General features: G+C 44.1%; 1 long non-coding RNA gene across 1 annotated transcript in view; it reads right to left on the reverse strand.

The window, feature by feature from the left end:
• Positions 1 to 1,748: 1,748 nt before the first annotated feature.
• The window catches only part of LOC146784438 (uncharacterized), a 39,873-nt gene continuing 13,751 nt past the window's right edge, over positions 1,749 to 27,870 (reverse strand). The window contains exons 2-3 of the long non-coding RNA XR_014970787.1: positions 2,813 to 2,856; positions 1,749 to 1,800 (exon numbers count right to left, since the gene is read on the reverse strand). This is a non-coding gene — a long non-coding RNA (uncharacterized LOC146784438). The remainder of the gene's footprint in view (positions 1,801 to 2,812; positions 2,857 to 27,870) is intronic.

Raw genomic sequence — 27,870 nt, forward strand, 5'->3', positions numbered from 1 at the left:
TTCAAACAAATGCACCGCTCAACAGCGCATGTTTCAAACAAACAAATTACTCACCGGGTGCACCCAGGTACGAATGTTCGTTCTCCGCTGCCAACTTCTTACCACCAATACGGTCAGCTCCTGGGTCAAGCCCGTAGGACCCCGGTGAAGGGTCACTAGCAGCAGAGGGCACCCCGATCGGAAGCGCGGAGTGGACGTAGACTCCCCTCCACCCACCCGGCCAAGACGCCCCCGATCCTCTCACCCGTCTACGGGGAGGGAGAAGACCCTATCACGGGGTCCCTTCGTGGTCGCCAACTGAAGTAATCTAATAGTAATCCCAAGGGCCACACTTACCAGTGGCCCGCAATATCAAGTCAATAATAAGCAGTTGGCAACGTAGAAGGTTCAAGCGTTTATTGGCCATAACAGAACTCTACATAGAGGAGCCTCATCGAACCTCACCCATCAGGTGCGCCGAAGAAGACTGCTGGCTCCTTGACAGAACAACACTTATATACATTACAGGTTCAGCATACAAAGCATTGCAAGTGGAAAAGTACCAGTTAGCCCTAGAGCTCCTGGATGCACATAAGGTTACTATCTCTTCAGAGAATGTCGGCGGGGTGACTCCCTTTCGCCTCGGGCAGAGAGGAATGTCTCTTGATACTCCCTACTGCAGATGTGATCTTGGGCCTCAGTCGTAAATACAATTCACCCTGTCTTTAGGCTGGTACGAGCTAAATCATACAGATGGTGTTCACAGAGAACCACGTGACCTAGGCATAGTTAGTCATGATCCAATATGGCTGAACTGTGGCTTTTCGGCCCTTTTCTATCATGCAGGATACTATAAAGAATAAGCCATCTTATGGAGCAGTTCTAGTGTACATAGAGGGAGACACAACCCTAGATACGTTATGCTAACTTTACATACTGGCCCGAATCCCACAAACAGATGGGACGTCACTACTCCAATATGTGTTCCTTGACTGGTGTTAGGATTCTTGCCACAGATCACCTCTCTTGACTACCACAATATACTGCCATGATTCATATAATTCCTCCCTACACTTATAAATGAACAAACTTCTTGTACCATGACTTTTAACCATATTATATGCTGTTGGTAATAGCTAGCTGCATCTGGTGTTTGCCAGTTTCATGGAAAACACTTGATAGCTTTTACAAATGTTTTACCATGCATATGCAAGGTCAGGTTTCAGGCACATGTAAACATCCACAAAATCTACCAGAATAAGCATCAAGCAACTGGCATATATGACTTCAATGTGAACCTTCCTGGAAGACGGCCCTCATTTAATTAATCCCCTGCACCTGTTCCTTGCTATAAGCAATTAGAGTATAACTTTTGTGAACATTCTAAAGCACCTTCTAGAAGACTGCCTCACCAAACTAATCAACTGCACCTGTTCCTTGCTATAATCAATTAGAATGCGACCTTTGTGAATATTCTAAAACACCTTCTAATAGACAGCCTCATCAAATGAATCATCTACACCTGTTCCTTGCTATAAGCAATCAGAACGCAACCTTTGTGAACATTCTAAAGCACCTTCTAGACGACAGCCTCTTCAAGTTAATTGTCTGCACCTGTTCCTTGTTGCAAACAATTAGAATGCGACCTTTATGAACGTTCTAAAGCGGTCTTATTTAAAGACCGCCCACACTCCTCCCCTTCACTTAGCATCTTCGCCTGGCACTTACCAGTTTCCTGGCTTCCAGGACTCTGTCTTGCGAGCTCCCTTGAGCCTCTGGCTTTGACTTCATCGCAAAGAATGTCCTGCATTAGTCTCACACCTGGATGGAATATAGAACAAGAAGAGAAGGAGGGACTATTAACAGACTTGATTTTACTACATGCTGAGCTCATTGTGCTGCAAACAAATGTAACCAGTGTTTTTGTCCAACTTGTACATACTATTGGCAGGGCTTTAACAGAGAGGATGTGGGTGAAGCTAAACCTGTCCAAATTTGCTTGTGGTTTTGATGCTGAACTCATACTCACTAAAGTTTCAAGAACTTTGATGAAGGAGCCTCTGTGGACAATATAAATCAAAACAAAACAACAACAAAACTAAAGGTTGGTTGAGATTCGAAAAGCTTTCATGTAGTGAAACCCTAAGAGATAGAGTTAAAAATAGACTAAGGCCTTATTATGTGTGTGTTCATAGGTAGCATATCTGCTGGTACCATTCATCATACTTGTGTGAATGCCTGTTGCATCGTTGCTCTTGAGTAGACGAGCCACAGTATGTTTGGCTCAACACTCTTTTTCCATACCACCCACTTCCCCCTGGGATTTGCCACTGGAGCAGTGTCTCCTCCTGTAAAACCAAGAGCAAGTCTCTGGAGGGTTGTGGAACTAGCATTGCCACCCCTTTGGAATCATCTGGGATCCAGATAGGTGGCTTATGACAACTCATCTGGGGTGTTGTATGACATTTACACCCATATGTGCAGGATGTTTACAGCCCCATCACCTCTTTCTGTGGTCCAACAACATTTGGACCAACTACATCTTTCTCAGCCACAGAAAGGGAAGCCATGCCACAAAAGGCAAAACCTACACCAGTCGCTGCAACCGTGGATCCACCAGCCACTTGAATTAGCACATGTTTATCCAGACCACCAGGAGAGGATGGCAAGACCAGCACCCCCACCAAGAGATGCAGAATCTAATTTTCTCCAGTGTATGACTAGCATTCACTCAGTGGACTATTTTCTGGACACATTTACCTTTCTGATGCCAGACGTATTTAGTACATTGGCCTTCAAATGATTGTGGCTTTTCAACAAAAGTTTCATTTACCATGACTGATGAGTTGATTTTGTGTGTGCTTTCTTCTTTTCATCCTGTTTCAGTTCATTTGGTTGTCATGAATAAAATCAAAACAGAATATAGTCAAACACTTGTGATGTATGTTTTCTCTCAATTTCGTAACTTTTTTTACTCATGTCATACATTTTAAATGTTATATTCGAAAAGATTGTTTATTCATAAATACATTACATGTAGTTAATGGTGTTCACTTCTCTAAAACAATGTTTAAAAAAATAACAAAACACACAAATCCTAAACTAGTATTTTATTAGATTGTAACAAAGATTTGTTTACCATACTGTTCCAAAAACATTATATCATATGAATCCAGAGAGAGGGAGAAGACAACAGTCTCTAATATTTAGGTAATTACCAGACTTTGCCACCATGAAAGAACAGGTTATCGTTAAAAAAAGAAACAAACACAGGTTCCATAGACAAACTATTATTGATTAATGTCATCAGCTGGTTCAAGATCTTCTGGCTCACAGTAGGGATCCCACATCAATAGCACCAATAGTCATAATCATGGCAGAACTCCATTATGTATCCAGAGGAACATTCCAATACACTGTTGCAGTATATGGTGGAATGTCACAAACACAGTTCAGTGGTGTGCTACAATAAGTCCTTTCTATAATGATGAGACAGCACAACAGCTTCCTACAAAACACAAAATTGTGAAAGGGGATTACTATGCTTTAGGTAGGCTCCCGTATGTGGTTAGAGCATTTCAAACAGCACATATTGCCTTGATACCAACAATTAACAGAAAATAACTCCAATGCAACCGAAAATACTTCTATTCAATCACTATGCAAGTTGTCTGTATCAAATATGCACATCCAAAGTGTGCGTGTCTCTTTCGCAGGATCAACCCCTGTTCCCTTTGTACTTCACAAAAGCAGCATAGAACTGCAAATGTCACAACATTGATAGGTCCAAATGAAGATGACATGGTGAAGGAACCTAAAACAGATTTAAAGCAAAAGAAATCAGTTTATTACATAACAACATTTTCACAGTACAAATTATTTCTATTGAGGACCCATTTTCCAAGAACAATCAAAGATAAACATTCTAAATTAACCCAGTTGTCAATATATCAACACTTTGATCAACACACATCTTTGGCCTGGATCAACTTGCCCTTTCTGAAAAATGTCCAGCACAGACTGGTCTCCTTATAAAATAAAACGTTGGTTTAATCTTAATGTCATAATATGTAAATGTATACTTACGCTCAGGTGAAGAAATTGTCTATAACATCTTGACATATGAGTACTCCTTCCTCTTCACCACTATCATCTTCATTTGCCATTTCAACATCCTCAACCGGTGGCTCTTCATGGTCTCCATCCTCTGCAATGTATGGGATGTTCTGTCGCAGAGCTATGTTGTGCAACATGCAGCAGGCCATGGTGATTTGGCACACCTTACCGGGTGAGGAGAGAAGAGTTGCACCAGTCTTGTCCAGACAGCAAAAACATGCCTTTAGGAGCCCAAAAACCCACTCTGCTGACCTCCATGTTCATCCATGGGCCTCATTGAAGCGGACTTCCTTTGGTGTTGTTGGATTCCTCAGTGGTGCCAACAACCATGGTCGATTAGGATAAGCTGAGTCTCCATATGGAGAAAAAAATCAAAAACATGTCTCACAATTTCAGATTATTCGACTTGAAATTACCCAAACAGTGTTATGTCAGATTGTACTTATCAACAAGCCAGGCCATCTCATGTCCAAGGTGTGACTTTTGCAGGGGTATTCTGCTGTTCTGTAGTACAAAGGAATCATGGGCTGATCCCGGGAAATGCACAAAGACAATTGTGATGTACAAATCAGATACACAGCCAACTTGCACTTCAATTGAATGTAAATGCTTCTGATACACTTGGTGTGGTGGCATTAAGGTAGTATGTGTGCCCTCAATTGCTTCAACCACATGAGGTAGACCACCTAAACCATAGAAGCTGCCCTTGACATTTGCAAAATCCTCATGCAATGGGAAATGGATGAAGCTGTTGATGTGTCTCATCACTGAAGACAGAACTTCTTGTAGAACACCACTGAAAGTTGGTTGTGACATTCCTCCAGATATTGCCATAGTGTATTGGAATGATCTTGTGGTCACAAAATGAACTACTGCCATGAGTTTGATAGTTGGTGTAATAGATGTGGGATTTCTATTGTGAGGCAGAAGATCTGGCTCCAGCTGATGACATAAATCCAGTACAGTTTGTCTATTCAATCAAAATTCTTTGATAATATGCCATTCTTCCATGTTGGAAAAATATGGAAATGGCCAAAACACCTGAGGCTGTCATTTCCTCACTCACCAGGGTTCATATCCCTGCATAAAGAAATGACAACATTATAAAAAATGTACAAATCTGTTTTTAGATAAATGACACAAATGTCATGTTTTGATAAAAATATATATTTCGCTTCTTAACATATCTTAACACAACATGAAAATAGATTTTTTTAAACAATTATCATGTTTTACATGTCTTTTGATTTTAAGAATATAATGTGTAAATATGATATTTTAAATGTATTATTTGCACATTATTGATTTATTTTTCCTAAAAAGTAACTACAGTCAACATAAGAGTAAACAACACTGCACAACTATTGCATTAAACCACAATAATGCACTACATATACATTTTTTTTTAGATCGAGCCCTGAGCCTGCAAGTAAGCCCTGCTATGTGGTTGATCTGTGGTAGTTGACTATGTGAGGAAAGCCCCACGCACTCCCCGCCCGTCATTTTCATTGGCTTGTGTCTTTGTCCATCCTAAATGCTGACTTCTGATTGGTTTATAGGCTTGTTAGTCCCTCCTTATGACGGTCATGTCGTCATTTGTATCCTTCCATGGATACTGGCCCCTTTACTTCGAGCGTTGCACGGTATGTGTTATTTAGACCGTGAGCACTATTTTCTTTAATGGGGTTCTCTTACTGCCTTCTCCGCCCCTCCCGCAGTCTGTGCCTTCTCACCCCCCGCCCGCACTCCCATTGTTCGTGCCTTCTCACCCCCCTGCCCCTCGCCCACCCGCACTCCCATTTGCAATGCAATAGGTCTTGCATAAGTGCGAGTCCTATTGCATTGCAAATGCTTGTTTTTTTATTGTTGCCTTCTGCCCCTTGCTGCTTATTATTAGTATGTGTTTCTTTAATTGGCACGGCGCACTGCACTTCATCACAGGACATGGAGCTGCTAGACAGAGGAGCAGAAGTGAGATTAGTTCCTGCGTGAAGTGTAGTGATTGAAGTTAAGTGCCATTTAAATTTTACCTCACATAAATCAATGATGGTGTGAATTTTTTAGCACATTATGATTAGGGAAAACAACAACATTAATATGTGTTGTGTGTTTTGGAACCTACAGTTTCATTTGGTGTGTATTTTCAGATATATGTATGTATATGTATGGATTTCATGCAAAATGTAGAAATTTCACATTATGTAAAAATAGACCATGTATATCATTTTTTACATGCCAAATGGTGTTTGCTATGTGCATTATCCCAGATATCACTCCGCCTAGATCAGGTGTCTCCAATTTGTCGTTTACGAGCTACCAGTATCTCCTAGACACCTTCAGAATAGCTCACAGCCTTGAGTTATTTTCAAAAGAGCACAAGGGTATATTTTCATTTCGAAGTTAAGGGAAGGCTGTGTTCATGTGACATCATGATCATGCTGCAGATAGCAGGGTCAGACAATGAACAGTGCTCAGTCAGGTTTGTGTGCCAGGCTGGGGCTGAGTCACAGAGGTTAACAACTGAAGCACTAAGGTATTGGACTCTTAGAAAAAAAAGTCCTTGTCAACTCTAAACTGGTGTTGTGAACAAATTGGATGCTTCTGAATGCTTTTAAATGGAAGAAATGCAATGGAGAGTTATTAATTAAACAAACATTTTACATTTCATAGGCTGTCAGTCACCCTGACAAATATATCACCTTCATTCACACATATGTTCATATATCCAAAAGACCATGCTCTCACTGACATGCATGGCAGCCCTTTCATAGATTTTCTTCTAACCATAGTATCTGGCTCTATGGACATTAGGCTTCAAGTCAATGTAGCTGGGCGTGGGAGTTTCTGGTTACAATGTGCAACAATATGCAATTTATTTAGCCTTCGGTAGTTCACAATGATAGTTACTCATGAGGAGCAGCTCTCATTACTGAAAAGGTTGGAGCCCCTGGCCTAGATTATGTCACTGGCCTAGATTATTGTATTTAGGGAATGACAAGGGATAAGGGTAGTCAACAAGTTACAACAAAAGTATAATTTGTTGACATATTTTTGCAAAATGAACAAAAGTATATTGGGCCTCATGTAGGTAGCCAAATACCGGTCGGTAACGGCCGATTTTCGGTAAATATGCCGTTACCGACCGGTATCCAGACAAGTGAGATGTAGGAGCCCAAAAACGACTTTTCGGTAAATATGAGGCGGTAAATACCGAATCATATTTACCGAATTCTAAAATACCGAATCAGATTTACCGAATACATACTTAACGAATCGGTAAATATGAAGTGGTAAATATGAAGTGGTAAAAATTAAAATGACATGTAGGAGCACTCGGTAATTAAGAAATCCAAGAAAATCGGTAAATAAGAGTCGGTAATTAACACGGATTGAAAGCAGGTGGTAACCATCAACAGTGCATATAAGCAATCCCAAAATGCAACAGCGTGGACAACATGGCCGCTATGTATGTCATTGCAAGGCGCCTACGTCTACAGGCAGCAGGACTGAGGGTTTGGCGACGGGAGGAACGCATCTACAGACAGAAAGTTGTCTGCTGCAATAATGTTCTTTTTCCACCCCCGCATGGGCGGCTGGATGTTTCCATCTGGCCTTCGATTCCAACCTTGAAAGCAGAGTTCAACAAGTTGTGCAGAATAAGAGCGCTATTGTCCCAAAAAGAGGTGCCTTTGACTTCCTCTCGTGAAACATTTGTCCTTCACGTTGCTAATACGCGCACTGAGGTACAGGCGCTGCTGAATACTGACCTCCCCCTGCATTTCGGCTCTTTGATCCATACTATTTTCAATGCCTCGTCCACGACCGGCCTGGCTCATTTTTTTAAAGTTGTGGGCTCGGGTCTCGTGACCTCTTTCCAAACTATTTTTGGTGTGATTCCGGCATTTTTTCATTCACTTTTCTCGAGCATCTTTGGAGGTGTCCCGCTGCTTCTGGCGCTAGTGGCAGGTGTGCTGCTTTTCCTTTTTATACTCCGGAATGGCTGCTCCTTCTGTGCCACACGAGCACCTGTCCCGTCTGCATCTTCTTCGTGATAGGATGCTTGACTTTTATGGTACTTTGCCATTGGCGACTTTGAGCCTGGCTTATGGATTATCCTTCAGGTATTCCTACTTCACCTGCGTACAACCTGTATTTCACTGCCTGGATTGTCCCTTTGAATGGCCTCTGGATTTGTGCTTGACCAACATGGTGTCTCCGGTGCCGGATTTCGATCGACTGATGAGGCCCTTAGTGTCTCACGAGTTGGCCTGTTCTGGTGTCCGGATTATGGCCTGTGGTGCGGCGCATGGTATCCTGGGTAATTGGGACATCTCAGCGGCCGCCTACGACTTCTTGGCTATGAGCTATTTGGAGGAACATTCCGGGTGCCCTCTGATTGTGCTAGAGGCTCCGATGGTTGGAGAACACGTATGTTCCTTTTCTTTACTTAATTGGATGGCTGAGACTTTCAGTGGCCCTGCAAACGATTTTTTGTTGGAAGCAGTGGCCACATATGCTGCCTATACATTCATGGATTAACTGGACTGTCGTCCATTGCGCCTGTGCTACTGGACAGCACCCTGGCGCAACATTTATTTCTTTTATTTCTCTTTTTTCTCTTCCTGATGGTCGTTTTGAGTTTTTTATATACTTGCATTTTTTATTAGAATTCTATGCTGCTATTTTTTGTAGTTTCGGACTTTGGCGCAGCATTGGTTACGCCTTGTTCTGCTCTGACGAAACTGAACTCTGCGTTCTCTCTTTTCTTGCCTATTGAATAGTGCTTCGATCAAGGGGGCGTGTAGTGAGTTCTCCCTGAATACGTACATACATTGTTAAGTTAGCATAACCACGTTAAATGTTAGAAAGCCATCTTTTTGACTTTGCACACGACACTGCGTTTACATGTTATTTCTTAAATAAACTGCTGACTCGAGACTTGCTTCACACGAGAGCAATCTGTTGTTACCATCCCAAGCTCTGCGCAGCGACCTTGGTCTGTACATGGTGTGACAAACAGTCTGGAATATTACACAATGCATGTTTTCCACTCTAGGTTGATCGACCCACTGTTTAGCCATAACACACGCGCAGCTGCAAATACCTGAAAGTTGGTGCTTTTAATATCACAGACATCATGGTTATGATTCAGACCGAAGACGAGCCTTCCTGCGAGAAGACTCCTGATGCTCCTGTGATGTGATTTCACTAAGCTGATCTTTGAGGTATGGGGTCCCCTATTCAAGCCTAAGAGACCTTCTATTAGCATAATAATAATATTAGCTTCTTAGTAAAGGGAAGGTGGTAGTATCCTCGGTATTTTCCGATTCGGTAAATACCACCTCGGTATTTTCCGATTCGGTAAATACCACCTCGGTATTTACCGATTCGGTAAATACCACCTTGGTATTTACCGAATCGGTGAATTCCGATTCGTGATTACCGAATGTTACCGAATCGGTAACTGTTACCGAATTTTTAGCTACATATAACTTACCGATTCTAATTTACCGATTCGGTACGGCTCGGTATTTAAGAAACGGTAAAATTTATTTACCTACATGAGGCCCATTGTGTAGTAACTCTTGACTAACACTTGGGATTGCTTTAGTAAAATTGTATTACATCAATACAGACAAACAAAAAGTCACAAAAGATTTTTTTTTCTTTCTTGCATCCATACAGGTCAACGCCCATCAGGAAAAGGAGATCTGCAAGGCCAGCACCAAGAAAGTGCTGACCCTGGGGGTCTAAAAGCGGGGCATCCACAGTTGGAAGAGGTGGAAAGGCCTATGATGCTGGTTCAAGACATCATCAGAAGTCCAGATAGGCAAGTCCTCCCAACACGGGAAGCATGTGCGCTGCACCGTTATCCCCCAATGGCCCACATACTTGCAGTGGCCTACCAGGACCTTGATGGGCAGTTGAGAGCCTAACAGCAGCAGCAGCAAGAGTGTACATTCTAGTGTGAGTTCAAAGTGTTAAATAACTCATTTCTGTTTTAGCAACTAGTTTTGCTATCAACGTTAAGACTGACACCTGTCCTATGCGGAAGAAGAGTTCTTGAAGGTGTAAGTTTTGCATAAGATGTATGATGATGTGTTTTTAGTAGATCATATATTGGGAAAATATACCACCTCATTTTTGTCCACTACCAAAGGGCTGGATTGAGGAGAAACATAACTGTCTAAACAACAATTATAAATCAAGTACTTTGATGTTATAAGGGACAGTTGTACCAAACAGGCCACTGGTCATTATTGTGTGAGATGTGATGCTCCTTCACTATTGTGAATGATGTTACGTTAGCGCTATAACATGCAACATAGCATAAAATGCTATTATGGTACAGTGAATGTTCCAAACGTCACATTGGTAAGTTGGTTTTATACACAAACAAGAGTGAGCACGTGAGCAAAAATAACTAGTAATATCAGATTAAATAGCTATATTTTGTATTCAAAAGATATCCCTAATGTGTTTTTTAAATAAAAATATTATTTCATTCATGTTAAAAGTGACAGATTTCATAAGTGTGCATGTAAGCCAGTCTGTTTTTGGGGAAATATTTGTGAGAGGCATACCATTTTTGGAACAACACAGGCAGGAATGTGTACACATTGGTGACAGTGCAACTCACATCCAAAAGAATTTTTGCAAGTCCTTTGTTATATCCAAATGATAAAGCAATGATGGAGAAAGATGGAATAATTAAAGGCACTTTTCTAGAGGGAATGTTCCAACACATATATGTAGGAATCATCTAAAAAACTCAAAATCAGGCCCAATTGATGGCTCATTGGACAAATGTAGAAATGCATCAAGGTGCAATATGTGGCAAATTGCGATTTACATTTGATTCTTTGAATTAATAATCATATTTGAATCACAGTATGTAATATTTACTGTGATGGTGTGCCAATATTTTGCCTGAAGTGAAAGGCAGCATATTTCGAGAAACAATTTCACAATGGTAAAACAAGCATCCTTCAAATAACAAGAGATATAGAGGCAAATGTGAAAATGTTTTTGCTCTGCCCTGAAGTGGATTACAAATGTAACAAGGCATATGTATGTATTTATGCTGTAGAATTCATTAGTCAATCCACTCAAAAATAGGTTTTTTCATGTCTTTCAACAGCATAGGTATTGACATAGTGCATGATACACTGTTATGCTACTTCACTACAGAGTCAATATAATATGTTTTACATTTGATATATACTTTAGTTACTTAGTGTAAGTGGTATCATTGTGAAATGCCTAAATTAAGGAAACTGCATTTAATTTTATACAAATATTGGTACAATATTGCATTATATGTTGAAATGCATTGGTTCACATCTTACATTTTGTGAAAGAAAACAATGCAGATTTTAGGGCCTTGTAAACACTCTGTACAAATACATTTTGGAGTGATATCCTTTTTTGTTAGCCTAGCTAATGAGGGGTGTTACCCTGAAACTGGTCCCAGGATGCTTGTTTCCGGTTCAGGGAAGACCTGGCATGGCAGTTCAGGCTTGACTGTTCCCATGAGGAACAGGGTCAAGGCTGATTGTGTATGGCTGGATCTGAATTGGAGAAGTGAGCTAAAGAACGATGATGGATTCAACCCAGATCTGTGACTGGGGGTGAGTGTCTGAAAAGATTCAGCACTCCATCCATCATTACATTGCTTTGTTCGCCCTAGTTGGCAGGGTATGCCCAGACGTAGGTCCATGGTTCATTTTGCCACTGGATTCAAGCTACCTGGCTGATGAGGGGTGTTACCCCGAAACTGGTTCCAAGATGCTTGTTTCTCGTCCAAGGAAGACCTGGCTTGGCTGTTCGGGCTGGACTGTTCCCATGAGGAACAGGGTCAATACTGATTTGCATATGGCTGGGACTGAACTGGGGTGGCAAAGTTAACTAAAGAACGATGATGGATTTTACCCAGATCTGTGACTGGCGGTGAGTGTCTGTAAATACTCAGCGCTCTGTTCCTCATCTCATTGTGTTTGCTATATCCTTTTTGGTGACATAAGTTCAGTATTCTAAACAACAAAGCCCAACCATTCAGTGGTGTTAAACAGTTCCTGCAGAGGAATTACAATGGATAAGAAACAAGATCATACATGATATAGGAGCTATCATGAGGAATTACAAAACTGTGACCAAAAGGTTTCAGAAAATGTTGCCTACATGCATGAGTAAATACTAATGTAGAACCAAAATTTGGGAGCTTTGCCATCCAGGGGCTTAGTTGCCATATGTCAGAATCTTGTACTCCTCAGGGTCCGGATGATGCAATAAGGGCTCCACCCCTTGACATTCCCAAACTCCAACTGAAAGTTACAGAGTAGTAGGGTGATCAAGTGAGGGAAAGGAACGGTTGGGAACAGCAGGGAGGGGAAAAAAGGTAACACAGATCAATTATACATACATAATAATGTTACTCTCTTCAAGGAAGTCCAGTTGAGACACGAGAACCTTGTGAAGAATGCTAATTGTGCTTCAATCCGCATTTTACATGATGTCAAAAACCATGAAAGTGGCACAAGCACAAAAGTCACTTATTTCTATGTGCCTTAGACGAAACACATATTCCACATGCACTTAGGGTGATCCCTTTTCCCCCTTCCTCCCAGTTAGATATCAACAACTGAGTTTTTTTTTATTGTTTCCCTTTACCCCCTCACCCCATGTTTTTTATCCTTCCCAGAACTGAGGAGGCACGGGACTATTCCTAGTGACGAAACACCTGTCGGCTGGTTGTTTGTTTCAAATTCAGTTGTTGCTTCATTAAATAGCTTTTCAACTTTATACTGGTGTCGACCACTGGAATTGTAATTTGCATGAGACTTTCACACCAGTGTCATACCCCCACTATGTGTGCCCGGTACTGTGCTCATTTTCCAGTGTGGGTCCTTCGATTCACACACTTCTGGGGGTTATTGGGTAATTCCCCCAATCTTGTGCTCATGTCTCCCACCTGCTGGCTGATCTGTTCATGCTCACCTCTTTCAGAAAATTGGCAGCCCGTAGAACACATATGAGTTTAGCAGGATCGAATATTGCCTCTGGAACTTGAGTGAAGGGCTCATCGGCTGTATCCTGCCTGGATAATTAATCTGCCTTGCGATTCTCCATCCCTGGCCTAAAAGTGATGATAAAATCATATTCAGCAAAGAACAGTGTCTACCTCATCTGCCTCTGTGTGAGATGTTGGCTGTCTTCATGTATTGCAGGTTTCGGTGATCGGAATACACCATGATAGGATAACGGGCCCCCCATAAGTAGTGTCGCTATTCCTGGAACGCCTTTTTGATGGACAACAGTTCTTTCTCTGCAATTGTGTAGTTCCTTTCAGCCGTGTTCAACTTTTTGGAGAGGTAAGCTACGGGATGCAACTGTCCAGTATCTTTGTCTCTCTGGGAGGGAATGGCTCCAATGGCTTCATCTGAAGAGTCGGCTTCTACTATGAAGAGTACCTCCAGTTGAGGATGTCTGAGCACTGGAGCAGTTGTGAAAGCTTGTTTCAAATAGGCAAAAGCAGCAGATGCCTTATTGGTCCATAGAAAAGGAACCCCCTTTCGGAGCAGTCTGGTGATAGGGACGGCTACCTGGGAGAAATTCAGGATGAACCTGCGATAGTAGTTCGCAAAACCCAAAAAGCATTGGACGTCTCTTGTACACCTTGGAATGGGCCAGTCCTGCACGGCTTGTACCTTGCGCTCGGCCATGCTCAACCCTTCTGGACACAGTATCAACCCTAGAAATTCAACTTCCTTCGCCCCAAATTCACATTTGCTCAACTTGCAAAACAAGTGGTATTCTCTCAGTTTCTCCAACACTAAGATGACATGGTTGTTATGCCCCTCCGCCGACACAGAATAAACCAGTATATCATCTATGTGTACGACAACAAAACGGCCCACATATTCTTTCAAAACGTCATTCAAAAAATACTGACAAGCCGCCGGGGCATTACACAGCCAGAACGGCATCACCATATATTCGAACAACCCGTAGCGTGTCTTAAAGGCCGTTTTCCACTCATCTCCCTCCCGGATGCGCACCAAATGATATGCCTCTCCACAAATCTAATCTGGTGTATATCGTGGCTTCCCGTACTTGGTCCAACAAAACTGAGATAAGCGGCAAGGGGTATCGGTTACGAACAGTATTCATGTTTAATATTCTGTAATCACAACACGCTCTTAGCTCGTCACTAGCTTTGACTATAAAGAAAGGGAGGCTGCTGGAGAACGTGAGGGCCTGATAAAACCGATTTCAAGAAAATGATCTAGATAATCCCTGAGATGTTGAGTTTCAGGATCTGACAAGACGTACACCCTACAAACTGGAATGGTTGCCCCCTCAATCGAGTCTATCTGGCAATCATGCATCCTGTGAGGCTGAAGCTGTTCTGCCTGTACCTTGCTGAATACATCCTGAAACTGAGAGTACACTTCAGGCAAATCTACCTCCTTCACCGCTGCCGTAGCTACACAAAAAGAGGAAGTGAGAGCAGTAGCCTGCGATGTATGGCCCAGCATATTGTGTTCTTCACATTCCTTCGACAGAAATTGTACGGGCTTGGTTTTCAAGTCTATGGTGGGATTGTGGTGCCAGAACCATGGCATTCCCAGTATCACCTCATACTGAGGGGCATCTATGATGTTCAAGGCTATCTCTTCCAAATGCTGTCTTATCCCATCTTCAATTGAAAGCTTGAGGAATTCCGTTTGATCAGTAATGAAACCTGATTTTAAGGGTTTCCCATCCAGAGCCAAAACCTCCTCAGGGGTGTCTCGAGGTACACTACCGACTGCTAACTGTCTCACCAACCCACTATCGATTAAGTTTCCCGTTGCTCCTGAGTCTAACATGGCTAACACTTGATGTACTTGTTGTTTGTACTCTAAACCCACAGCCAACACTATGTGTGATTCTGTGTCTTTTACCCTGTTGGTAGATAAAGACGGGATCTTGCACTCTTTTTCTCCTAACAGTACTGAAGGAGTTGTTCCTTAAGTACCAGACTCTGTACCCAAAACTGACACTGCAGCCTTCTTATTCCTGTAAGAAAAGCAGTGTGACTTGGGTTTTGATGGGCAGTCACGTACGAAATGCCCTCGTTTACCACAATACATGCATAGCCCTTGTGTACGACGACTCTCTCTCTCTCAACGCGTGAGAGTATTGCCCTGAAGGCCCCTATCTCCATGGGTTCGCCCACAGTTCCGCTGTACAATGTCTCTTTCCTGGTATTCCTGTCCGACCTATCACCTTTGTGCCTCTCTCCCCCTCTTTCGGCCATGCGTCCATCTAGTCTCAACGTCAGACTGATTAAATCAGAACAGGTAACAGGTTGTGGATCAATCTGAGCTATCACGTCCTTCAACTCATCACGCAAACCCTGAAAAAATAGAGACATCCTTTTTTGTTCAGGCCATGCTGCTTCTACTACCAATCGATTAAAAGACGTGAGGTATGTAACTAGATCCTGTCTCCCTTGTCTTAGCTCTAACTCCCTATCAGCGCTAAAGGTAGTTGTTCGCCTATCGAACACTTTCTCAAAAGTAGCGCGGAAACAATCCCAATCGGACAACATGGGGTCATTGTTCCTAACCAACGGAACCACCCAATTGGCTGCATCTTCTATCAAATATGAGATCGCGAAAGCCACCCGGGAGTGACTACTTAGAATAGATGAGGGTTTACAGGAGAAGTGCGGCATAATTTGGGTTAAGAATACCTGGATCTTTAGTGGGTCACCTGCATACCTCTCTGGGCTGGCTAATGGGATAGGTGGAGGAACCATGACCTGTATTTGAGGGGTACTGGAGGCAGATACATCAAAAGGATTCCTGGCCAACCTGTCTACTCTGTCACGTAAATCCGCAGTTTCTACCCCGGAGGCTGCCAGTTCCTGTTGAACTGCCACCAACGCTGGAACCACATTATCCATGGACGCCACGTATTGCCACACCCAGACCGGGAGGAGTGAGGAGGAGGATGCGTGATTCTTTCAGAATCTTGTACACCTCAGGGTCCGGATGATGCAATAAGGGGTCCTCCTAAACAGCACACTCATCCACACACACACATACATTAGAAACTGCACCCAACAAACACAAACACCCACACTCACCTGAACAACATACACATAGGAAGAAGCACACACCCAGATGTACACAACATACACCAATCCCACAGGCACCTACAACCTCAGCAGACACATGCACATCACCCACTGCCACTCCCTCTCAAACCTAACTCCCCGCCGACCATCTTGTCCGTTTTCTCTGTGAAGATCTCCGTTTTGCCCTTGCCTTGACTCCTTCCACAATCCCCAGCCCACCCCTCCCAAACGCAAAGCTACCCTTTCCAAAACTCAACCCACTCCTCCCAAATCCAGAACTACCCATCCCAAACCAAAAACCACACCTGCCAAGACCACGCCACCCAAACCCAAACACCCCCTCCCAAGTAGGATCACTGAGGTGCTTGCTCTGTGCCCACTAGATGCCCCTTCCTGAGAAGGTTCCCCTTGGCAGTGATTTAGGAGGCAAGCTTAGTGCTACAGAATAACAGTACACTGAAAAATCTATTTTGATGAACTGCCATCTGAATCAGTTTTTATTTGAGAGACTCATTTCATTGTTTTAATAAATTACAATTTTTTTATTCCTATAAATGTTTCTGACTAAAATGTGAGGTACATATTTTTATTTACCATTATGGCAGGAGGAAATCCAACTTATTTTTTTAATGTCAACTTTTTTAAGTGCATACACTGGTTAAAATTAGAATGTGATGGCCATTTGAATTTAGGTGCAGGCATACATCATGTTAATGGACACTTGCACCAACAAATGCATGTTTACATTTATTTTATGAAGTGTTACTACAGGTGTGTTTGTTTCACCTTGAGTACCGATAAGAGTGAACATATATGCATTACATCTTGTAAAATAATGTGAGAATTGAAATTGGATGTAATACAGGAGTTGCACTATACAAGGGGAAATGTTATGTGGATGAATATGTTGAGAGATTCAAATTTGGAAGTGACATTGATTTTACAGGTAATTAATAAGGTAAGGGTTACATCTTGTCTAGTGCAATGTCTACATCATGTTGCATTTCACTTATCCCAATGATGTGGAAGGCATATGTTTTTAATTTGACAATTTTCGAAACTTTTTAAACACATGGTGGGGGGGGACATTTTGGTCTTTTGATTGATATTTTTTGTTGTGCAAGTGTCGATTTTTTTAAGGCATCTTGCACCAAATTTAGAAATACAATGTAATCATACAGGTGAGTTTCTTTCAATTTCTTAAACGTCATCACAGATATGCATTGCACGTTAGTATGCTATTGATTGTAAAGAAAGATGTAAAAATGTAGGAGTCCAGTGCAAATGCTAAAAGAGAAGTCAAAAGGCAACAGGTAAAAGTGGAGCTTACCGTCCATTTCATTTGATTTTGTTCTTCATCAAGCAGCAGCTGCAGAGGCAGTACTTGGTAGATTGGGTCCATGGCAGAAAGGGAAGTGTGAAAGTGAGAAAAGGCAAGTTTCTCCCTTATATATCCTCCCAAACTGCCAACTCAGGTGTGGAGGTTTTACTGCCACAGTCACATCAGTGGGAAGGCACATTGTAATTGGCTCGGCAGACAAAGTGGCTATCCTCCCTCCGACAGTCGCTTTTGCCTATGGCGCCATTGACACGGGTGAACATACCTGGCGGAGTCAGTGGCACTCCGATAGTCTTTAGTCTCTCCAACCACCAGCATCTAAAATCTAAATAGAGCGTGCAGACCACTTGGTAGATGGACAGGGAATCCAACAGAGAAGCAATGGCAGGACCATCACCGCCAAGATCTAAATCATGCGCTAAAACATTTCTTTAACCATTATTCCAGTCGTCTTCAAAGTTTTCAATGTTGTACCCCACATCATGTAAAAAAATCATCGGGCCCTCCCAGAGAGCAAATATACATGTTTTAATTATTTTAGAAAATTGGCAATATTTAAATCCGTTTACCACATTTGAACATTTCAGTTATGTTATGTTCTCCCTTTTACAAATGCAATCAAATGCATGGTTGCCAACATGCTATGGGCAATCTGGTCTTGTTACAGTGTAAAACTATCCACAGTGTGATTATCTATCAGAAATGAGGGGGTGGGGGTGCCAAGGATTATTAGGCTGGCGTCCCCCTTTGATACCTACTCCCAGCAAGGCTATGATCTACAACAGATGTAAGTGATGGCACATTATAGAGTGGCTTATTGCAGCTCTGTTTTTTAATTAGCATGATAATTCTCTTGGTCAGAGCCTGCCCCCCACCCCTGGGGCAAATAAGACCCCCCCCCGTTTGAAGACCTCTGCATTATTCCAATACTACCCTTTCAGTTTCTCCTTGTTTAATTTAGAACATGTGTTAGACCTGGCACCATTGGCGTGGGTCTCCCTTCCATTTGTTTGCTGTTGGCTCATGTGTTTTTGCAGGTTATCGATGCTTTGGGCACTGTGCCACTGCTGTTTAGTGCCACAGTGCAAGTGCTCCCTATGGTAAATTGATGTATGGATTAGTGACTCCATGATTGGGTTGATTGGTTTACTTGTCAGACCCTAGTACAGTGCACTGCGTGTGCCCAGGGCTTGTAACCAATGCTGCTGGTGGGCTTGCAGCTCTGATTGTGCCACCCACCGGAGCAGCTTGTAAAGTGTGTCTCAGGTCTGCCATTGCAGAGCCTGTCTGCAGTCTGGTACTGCCATGCTGACTGGGCAAGTGCACCCACTTGCCAGTCCCTAAACCTTCCCTTTTATACATATTAGTCACCCCTATGGTAGACCCAAGGGCAGGGGGCAGTGTAGGTAAGAGGTAGGACATGCCCTGATGTGTGTGGCATGTCTTGATAGTGAATTACAGCCATTTCCGTTATTCACTATTGCAAGGCTACCTGTTCGCCATAGGCCAGAATGGGCAGTTTGATTATTACATTTTATAATCCTAACTGACTCAGGGAACATGGTAAAAATTCGAGTTTAGTATGCCTGAACTCAGAATGATAAAATGCATCTTTTAGTGATGTTGGTTTTAACATTCTGTGTTTGAAAATACCTCTTTTAGAAAGTAGGTATTTTCTTTTCTAACCATCCAAACCTGCCTCTGCTAGGCTGTGCATTCCTTGTCTGGAGTTTGAGTGACAGGGGCTGGGGGATTCCAGGAGACAGGGCGAGTCAGCACAAGGCTAAATAGAGAGATCTGCATCTAGATGGGTGGGAGGGGTTGCACCTGGGACCTGAATAGGACTGGGCCTTCCCTCCACAATGCTTGGCTCCACCTCCTGTGGTGTGCCTGATGTCCCTGCCCTGCACTGTGAAAGGAAAGTAGGAGACATGTCAACAAAGTGCTCCAGGACTGACCAGAACTGGTTTGGACTAGGAAAAGGCCTCTCTGCCTTCAGAGAACAAAGAGAAAAGGAGTATAAATATTGGGACCCAGTCCCAAGAACTTTAGATCACTTCTGGGAATCAAGGCGAACCTTTGCTGAGGATAAGAACCAGGAAGCTGAAGGAGGAGACTACCCCGGTGCTGTGTGTTTGGGGGTTGGCCTGCAGTGGTTGCTTTATTGCCAAAGAGAGGAGAAAAGGACTGAGTGTGCTTTCTATCAACTTGTAGAAGAATCTCCAAGAGCTTTAACTAGAGCTTGCCTCCTGCCTGAAGTCTCAGGGATACAAGACTTCACCAACCAGCTCCCCCCTGAATTCCCTTGCTGGGAATTGAAGTGCCTGCTGTTGTGCTGGGCCTTCTGAGAGACTGCGTGCTACTGGTAACTGGAAGCGCGACGCAACAACAAAAAGCGTGTCGCCGCCGCAGCCGCTGTCATCGCAGAGGAAGCGAGCCGCCGCTGCCATCATCGCATTGTTGAAGCGTGCCACATCGCCGGAGAAGTGGGACGCTGCCACAGAGGTCATTGTCGCATCACTGGAGAAGCTCGTAGCAGGGCCTGTCGCGGCTCCAAAGATCATCGAGTCGCCGCACGGCTGTCGGGCGTGCACGCATCACACCAACATTGTCGCACTGCAACCAAGATGCCATTTTGTCGTATCGCACTGGAGAAGAGTATCGCATCAAGGTGCCAGCGTGTCGCATCGCACCGGAGAGCAGTAAGAAACCGACGCATCAACTCCCCACACAGTAAGGAAGCGAGCATCAACTCCCCTGCACAGCAGTAAGGAACTGACGCATCCACTCCCCTGCATGTAAGGAACCGACGCATCACCTTCCCTGCGACCCTTTTGTTTTCTTTGCATTACGCATTTAAGATACATTGAGAGTAAAGTGTTGCATTTACAACTTGAGAGAACTGAGCTATTTTATAACATTTGAGAGACTATTTTTGAGTACAGTATTGTGGATTTTTGTTGTTTGGTCTTGTTAAGTCTATATAAAAATACTTATTTTTATAATACAACCTGTGTGGTGTCCATTTGTAGTGTTGCCGCTGTATTACTGTATGTGTTCACAAATGCTTTACACACTGCCTCTGAGATAAGCCTACCTGCTCGTGCCAAGCTACCAAGGGGTTATTTTAAGAGTGTAGCCCCTTACCCTGACTAGACGCAAGGGTCCCTATTTGTCACAGGTATCTATCTATGCCAACTAGAGACCCCCAAATCTAACAACATGTTATCCTCAGTTAGAGCAATGTTCTAATAGCATTATGGCCCTTCTCCCTAGGGCTATACTAGTTGTTAAAAAAAACCCTCCCGCATAATAAGTTCACACCTGCAGTTCTGACCTATAGCTCTGGGAGAGGGCCTTTTATAACTTGTATAAACATTGGAAGTGGTTCTATAAAACTATATGGAAACATGGGAAAGTTGGAATGCCATAGAACACAATGGAGAGGGAGGGGACGAAATATGGCAGGGTTAGAGTTTCTTGTCCATATGTACAAAGAAGTGGCAGAGTGAGGCATTATCCATCAGTGCTTAACGCCTCACTCCGCCACTGCAAAAACGCATGGCTGCACCATATTTACAAGGCTATGGTGCAGCCTTGCGCTTCCACCTGCTATGGCGCTACGTTAAGCAGCCTAGCGCCAACGCAGGCACCCTTGTGTCATAGTTCAAGAGCGTCTACGTGCAAGGGAAGATAGTTTATGTGTAGGAAGGTGTCCCATCTGCTCATAAACAATCTTTAAATGCAGTTTTGTCCCTTCTATGTGTGCTGCTTAATGCAGCACACATGAAAGTTACAAAATGTCATTTTTTTTAAAAGATTGTTAATGTGCAGGATGGGACACCTTCCTACACATAAACAATCCATGGCATTTTGCTTTTTCCATGTGCTGCCTAGGCAGTAAACATGGAAAAAGCAAAAACGATGAGAAATAAAGCATTTCTTCTCATTTCGCCAAGTTAAGACCAGGTTTTCCCTGGTCTTAATTTTGGCGCTGCCTCCTATTTACGCCACTATTGTAAATAGGGGCAGCGTCAAAATCAATGGGTGTTGCATTGGAATGCCCACCGCAACACCCACTGCCCACCCCTTTCACGCAAAGCATAGCGTGAAAGGGGGCCTTATTTACAAGGCAGTGTTAAGCCATGTTAAGTGGCTTTACACTGCTTTTTAAATAAGGCAAAGCCCCTATTGCCACAGGAACGTCGGAAAAAGTGATGTTCCCGTGGCAATAGGGGCTTGTACATATACCCCTCTGTTCCATCATTCCATGGTCCTTGGAAGTAAGTTTTAATGCAATACCGTCCCATCTTTCTACAGCTGCCATTTATTTTCAGGTTTGCAATTATCGTCCTTGTTGCATTCTTTGTTTCTATTTCTCTACAAGTTGAGGTTTTCTTTCTGCCAGTAGCGGACGGCATGGCTCACTGTTCAGGGTGGGGGGAATGGGCGAGTGGTCACATGGGGGGTAAATAATATTTAAAAAACTGACCTTTCCCGGGTCGCGCGTTTTACATGCTCCAACTCCGGCGCCTGCTACTACTTTCGTGCCTCTGCAGGAGCAGGAAGCCTCCCTCCTATCCCCTAAGCCAATCATAACACTACAATGGTAGCATTGTGATTGGCTGGGACGCCCACCGCACAGGCGTCTATGGGGAGGTCAGTTACTCCATGTACGCTGCATGCAGCCTACATGGAGAAAAGGGAGAGTGCGCAAGACTGGTGTAGTCGGCCCCAGAGGGCCAACCAAACAGTCAGGGCCCGCAACATTGGGCTAGCCACTCCTTCCCTGCCCTGTTGCAGGTTCAGACCACCCGCCCACCCCAAACCAAATCCTTCTTCTGCTTTCTCGCAGTGCGAGAAGCAGAAACATAAAATGGTATTTATAATACCATTTTATGTTTCTGCTTCTCGCACTGTAAGAAAACAGTGGAGAGGCGCTTCTCTGCCCAAATGGAGGAGCCGCCCCTGCTTTCTGCTTACTTTTGTCAGTCTGTAGAGAAGATTACTGGAGGGGCTCAGGAGGGGAAGGCTTCTGTACCTGCATCAAGATGGCTATCACATCACTTCCTGTAAAGGCAAGATTTGCACAGTGCGTTGTGAATCCACCTTGCAGTAAACACTGAGCAATGTGGTGCACTGTATGAGCAAGGCAGCAATGTGGTGCACTGTATGAGCAAGGCCCGGGTCTGTGATGCTCAAGATAATGGGGTCATCTACTGATGTTCCGAATACATTATCTGACGCTATGCCAAAAATTAATAGTGTTTTGTACAAAAGGAATGCCCTTGGCAGGAAACATGATGTCCTGTCAACAAGGAAAGATCTTGATATCAATTGTGGAGTGGGTAACCCGGGCGTGAGTGCATTATGGCACTCACTCCTTTACATATTCTGAGTAGGTTGTGCGACACAAGCCTAGAGGTAGTGTGCCACTCTGCACCCACAATTGAAACTAGATCTCTGGCAGTATGGCGCCCGCAGATCGTCCTGCTCAGGGCTTTAAGTGGAATGAAACAACTAGGGGGTCTCTCAAAGGGGCGTGGCCAAGGAAATTAAGGGCGTGGCTTAAAAACACATAAGATTAAAATCTGTGCTTAGCATAGTGTGCCACCCGACTGGTATTTTGCTGCTTCTGTTATTGCTTCCGGATCTATACTACAACAAATAACATTACACCTACAAAAAGCCAGGACTATTGTCTTTGCCAGTGGTTGTTAGCTGTGTAAGATAAATAAGTAACAGCTATGGCTTCGCAGTATAGGATATTGAAAATGCTTCAGTTCTGAAATGGAGAGACACTGAGAAAGAGCTAAAACGAGTCTCTTTGAAGGTACCTCAAAGGCAGTGAAGTGTGCTACTGCTGCAGAGTTAAGATTTATAGTTTCACCCTCAAGGTCAGGGCAAATTGAATGGAGAGCCTGATAGAGCCCCCGTCTTGCCACCTGCTTTTTAGCTCTCGCCTGACCCAGCGCATGCGCTGGTCTGGCGAGACTTATTGAGAGGGCTCCAAAAAGTGCTACCAGGCCAGCCTAGAGCCACAGTGCATGTGCGCGGGTGCGCGCGCCGCTTTTACCGCGATTACTTTCACTTTCGCGGCCGTTGGCATAGCCAATAGGTCTCGCTTTTGGGACCTTATAACTGTTTAGTTATGCAACTTTTGCATGGCTAAACAGTTATAAGGTCCCAAAGTCGAGACCTATTGGCTATGCCAATGCTTGTTAGAACTGCCGGCAGCACCCAGCACACTTTAAGCCCTGGATGTGCTTCAAGCAGTAGTCGAAGTGGGGGGTAAAAAAGTAGGGGAAATGTGGGTGGAGAAAAATTGAGGGCGGGAATGAACCGTGGATTGGGTCAGTGGGCAGAGTCAGAGGTGTAGCGAAAAGAGTAAAATATCCATTTTTTTTGTATTTGTTTCCCATTTCACTAACTGGTTACAGCTTACTACGTTATTTAATTTAACCTATGGATACACATGTTTATTTAAGATTTAATATGAGTTATTGACATTAAAATACATTCACAAAGTGGGATATGTTTCCAATCATAGAATGTCCCGAATATCCTTAAAAGTGGAATCACAAGCCATTTGTCTCCCAGCTTTCAAGCAAGGTCATGCCAGCAGAGCGAGCGGTAAACACAGTTACATTATTTCCTACTTGTCTTTCAATGTGTTAATTTCCTTGATGGGCAACATATCTCTTCTGAAGCGAATTTTTCAGCCTCGTCCTTAATCACTTTTATGCTTATTGCATGATTCTTTATGTTTTTTTAGTGAGTTTTCATGTGACGAATTTCTCCGACAAAATAAAACACAAGAACATACTGACGTTACTAGGAAGTGCAAAGTACAGCGCTTTATATTAGATCACACGGCATGGAAAATAAAACGAGACTAATTATTTGAACACCACCATTCAAACCTATTGTGTGCGTAGGAAGGGTTTAACGAAAGCTAAATGAGGCACTAACCACATGCGCGCGTGCACTCGCGCTCACACACTACCATTATCACAAATGGGTTTAAAATATACGACTATGCTTGCTGCGATTTGAGCCCGATTATACATGCGCGCGAACAAACGAAAGCACGAGCTGCATGGTGGAAACACGCATGCGTAAGAATATCCAGTAATTATCTGGAGCCCGAAATTATACAGGCGTGACTTTCAACTGTTTCATTCACTGGCACGGCGAGAGGTAACCGCATCTTGGCTGCCAGCATGCTGAAAAGATTGAATCCCTGCCGATCTGCAGAGTAGCAAAAGGCCTTTTAAATTAAAAAGCTGTTAGGAATTAATGACTAATGGGGAACTTTTAGCTCTCAACAATCATTGGATGACTGCTTGTCTAATATTCACCCTGGCGTTTGCTGATTAAAACTGGTATGACGTCAGAGTCGCTTCTATACCATTCAAGCGAGTGAGACATATGCATCAACGTTTCAAAAATAGTTTCCCTGCTCTACTAAACAGGAAACCAGCCTAATACCTACAGTGCTTACAAGGGCATGTTCGGAATAACTAAAATGTGACATGGCATCCAGACTCACATTTTAAAAAAGCATGTACGGGGGAATTTATGGCGACTGAGTATCAAGTGTTCAAAGAAATCAAAACCGAGTGTCACACTCTAAAATCAGGGGTCTTCAACCTTCTCTTTAATAAAATAATTCGGAGCTACAAGTATTATTAGTATTGTAATAGTGACCATTTCAGACAAGATTTTATTTGTAGCCTCCACTTCCATGAAAACAAGCAGTGGTTGCTGACCTTGGTGCATCAGGCTGGGCTACTAGCAGCAATGTGTATCAGTCAGTGCTTTAAATGGGGACAAATGAGTACAGGTCCTCAATAAAATAGAGGTGTGGCAAGTGGGCGGGGCAGGGGCGGGGCTAAGGGCAAAATAACATCATATATAGAGACTTCTGTACCAGTTCCAGCACATATTAAAACACATGACAAATGTGTTTATGTCAAAAAACACAGATTAACTCAATACAAAATGAAAGTCATGATGGCACTTTCTCCCGAATGGTCGCTGCGCACCTGATTGACAGTGCAGGGTCTGTCTAGAGACCCTGCCCTGTTAATCACAGTGTGACACAAACCCTCTCACCCCCCTGCAGTTTGGGGACAATGAAATGGGCGCTGCTGGAATCTTCACCAGCAACTCTGTAAAAGGATACTTCGGCCGAGTTAATTACAAGCTCCTCTGAGGCAGAGCGGCCTCTGCCCTGCACTGGAGCAGAGAAACCAAGACTGCCGTGCCGTGGATCAGGGTACCGGTACTCTCCCTGGCTACAGAGAAGTGACGGTATTGACGGCAAAAAAATTCAGAAGTGCCGGTACTCAGTACCGGTGAGTACCGGCCCATTTAAAGCACTGGTATCAGTTCTCAACGTGTCTACATGGGTTATGCATAACCGTCATAGCTACAATGCCCCTGGTACCAACGTAATATTAGTAATGGTCACACCAAAACAGCATGATTTATCACTCACATAATTTAATTAATTTGGGAAATCCAACCATTTTTCTCGAAACATTAGCTTATGAGTTCTGAAAATACTTGTATTCAGAGCCGGACTTGGAACCAAAACCGGCCTTGGCAAACTGTGGGGGACGAGAGGGCGGCCGAGCTGTTTACAACGGCCGGTTCCGGCCGATTTTGTTACAGGGGGCCGATATTGCCGATCCCCGGTAACAAAAATGGCCTTCCCCCCCCCGGGGCCCAAAAACGGCCTCCAGCCTAGCGGCCCACCAGGGAAATGCCCGGTGCCCGCTACGGCCAGTCCGGCCCTGAGCCCACCGGAGAAATGCCCAGTGCCCGCTACGGCCAGTTCGGCCCTGCATGTATTTTCATCTTGAATACACACTTTTCAATTTTGGTATACATATATCACTTCGACCAAGCAAAAGCGTCTAATTTAGTAGGTTTGGCTGCACATATGAGAGCTACTTCTCATGAGCTACTCACTGGAGAAGCCTGTTTGAAATATTATCAAGGTTTATTATGCTACCAATAAGTCCAGTACAGGTAGATTTTAAACTATAAAATAAAATTCACAGGTGTGCACATTGACACACACAGCAGAGACTTTTGCAATAAAAAGCTAGCAAGTAATGTCTCATTCCAGTGCATTTAATTCAACTGTATGAACCAATTGTACAAAGTACTTTTTATGCCACCTTTGACCACTCGCCTTTTCCTCACCAGTAAATTGAAGATTTCTGGTCACTCCTTACTGCCGGCTGCAACCCTTCTTTATAGATTGTTCCAACACTGTCGGACTGCCAGGAATTCTTCCTAAACGGGGGGTGATGTGGTGCAGGAGGGCCAGCAGCAGCATTTAATCGCAAGAGTCGTCCCGCAGCGCACGAACCTCCATCACTGTCGGAATGCCGGGATTTCTTCCTAACTGGCTGGGGTGTGACGCAGCGCAGGAGTGCTAGCGGCAGCATTTAACCTCAAGCGGCGTCCTGCAGCACAGGAACCTCCATCACTGTCGGACTTCTGGGATTTCTTCCTTACCGGTGGGGGAGTGACGCAGCACAGGAGCTCCAGCAGCAGCAGCATTTAACCGCAAGACGCGTCCCACAGCGCGGGAGCCTCCATCACTGTCAGACTGCTCGGATTTCTTCCTAACCGATGGAGGGAGGGATGACGTGGCGCCTGAGCACCAGCAGTAGCAGCAGCATTTAACTGCAAGAGGCGTCCCGCAGTACGGGAGCCTTCATCACTGTCAGACTCTGGGATTTCTTCCTAACCAGCGGGGGGCGTGATGCAGTGCAGGAGCGCCAGCAGAAGCATTTAACCGCAAGAGGCATCCCGCAGCGCAGGAGCCTCCATCACTGTCGGACTGCTGGGATTTTTTCCTAACCAGCGGGAGGTGTGACGCGGCGCAGGAGCGCCACCAGCAGTATTTAACCGCAAGAGGCATCCCGCAGCGTGGGACCCTCCATCACTGTCAGACTACTGGAAATTCTTCCTAACCGGCGGGGTGGGAAGGTGACGCGGCGCAGGGCCGTCAGCAGCATTATTTAACCTCAAGAGGTGTCCTGCAGCGCAGGAGCCTCCATCACTGTCGAACTGCCAGGATTTCTTCCTAACCGGCGGGCCTGCGATGCGGCGCAGGAGCGCCAGCAGCAGCAGCATTGAACTGCAAGTGGCGTCCCACAGCACGGAACACGCGCAGGGAGTGCCCAGGTTCAGCATGGGCAAAGATCGGGCTAAGGACGTGCCCCTCTTAGCCTGTTATACACTGGAAGAGACTGGGCTGGGCCACCTCCCTTGGATTCGCTCCTGG

The sequence above is a fragment of the Triturus cristatus genome, chromosome 11 (assembly GCF_964204655.1).
Source record: "Triturus cristatus chromosome 11, aTriCri1.1, whole genome shotgun sequence".
Taxonomy (NCBI): domain Eukaryota; kingdom Metazoa; phylum Chordata; class Amphibia; order Caudata; family Salamandridae; genus Triturus; species Triturus cristatus.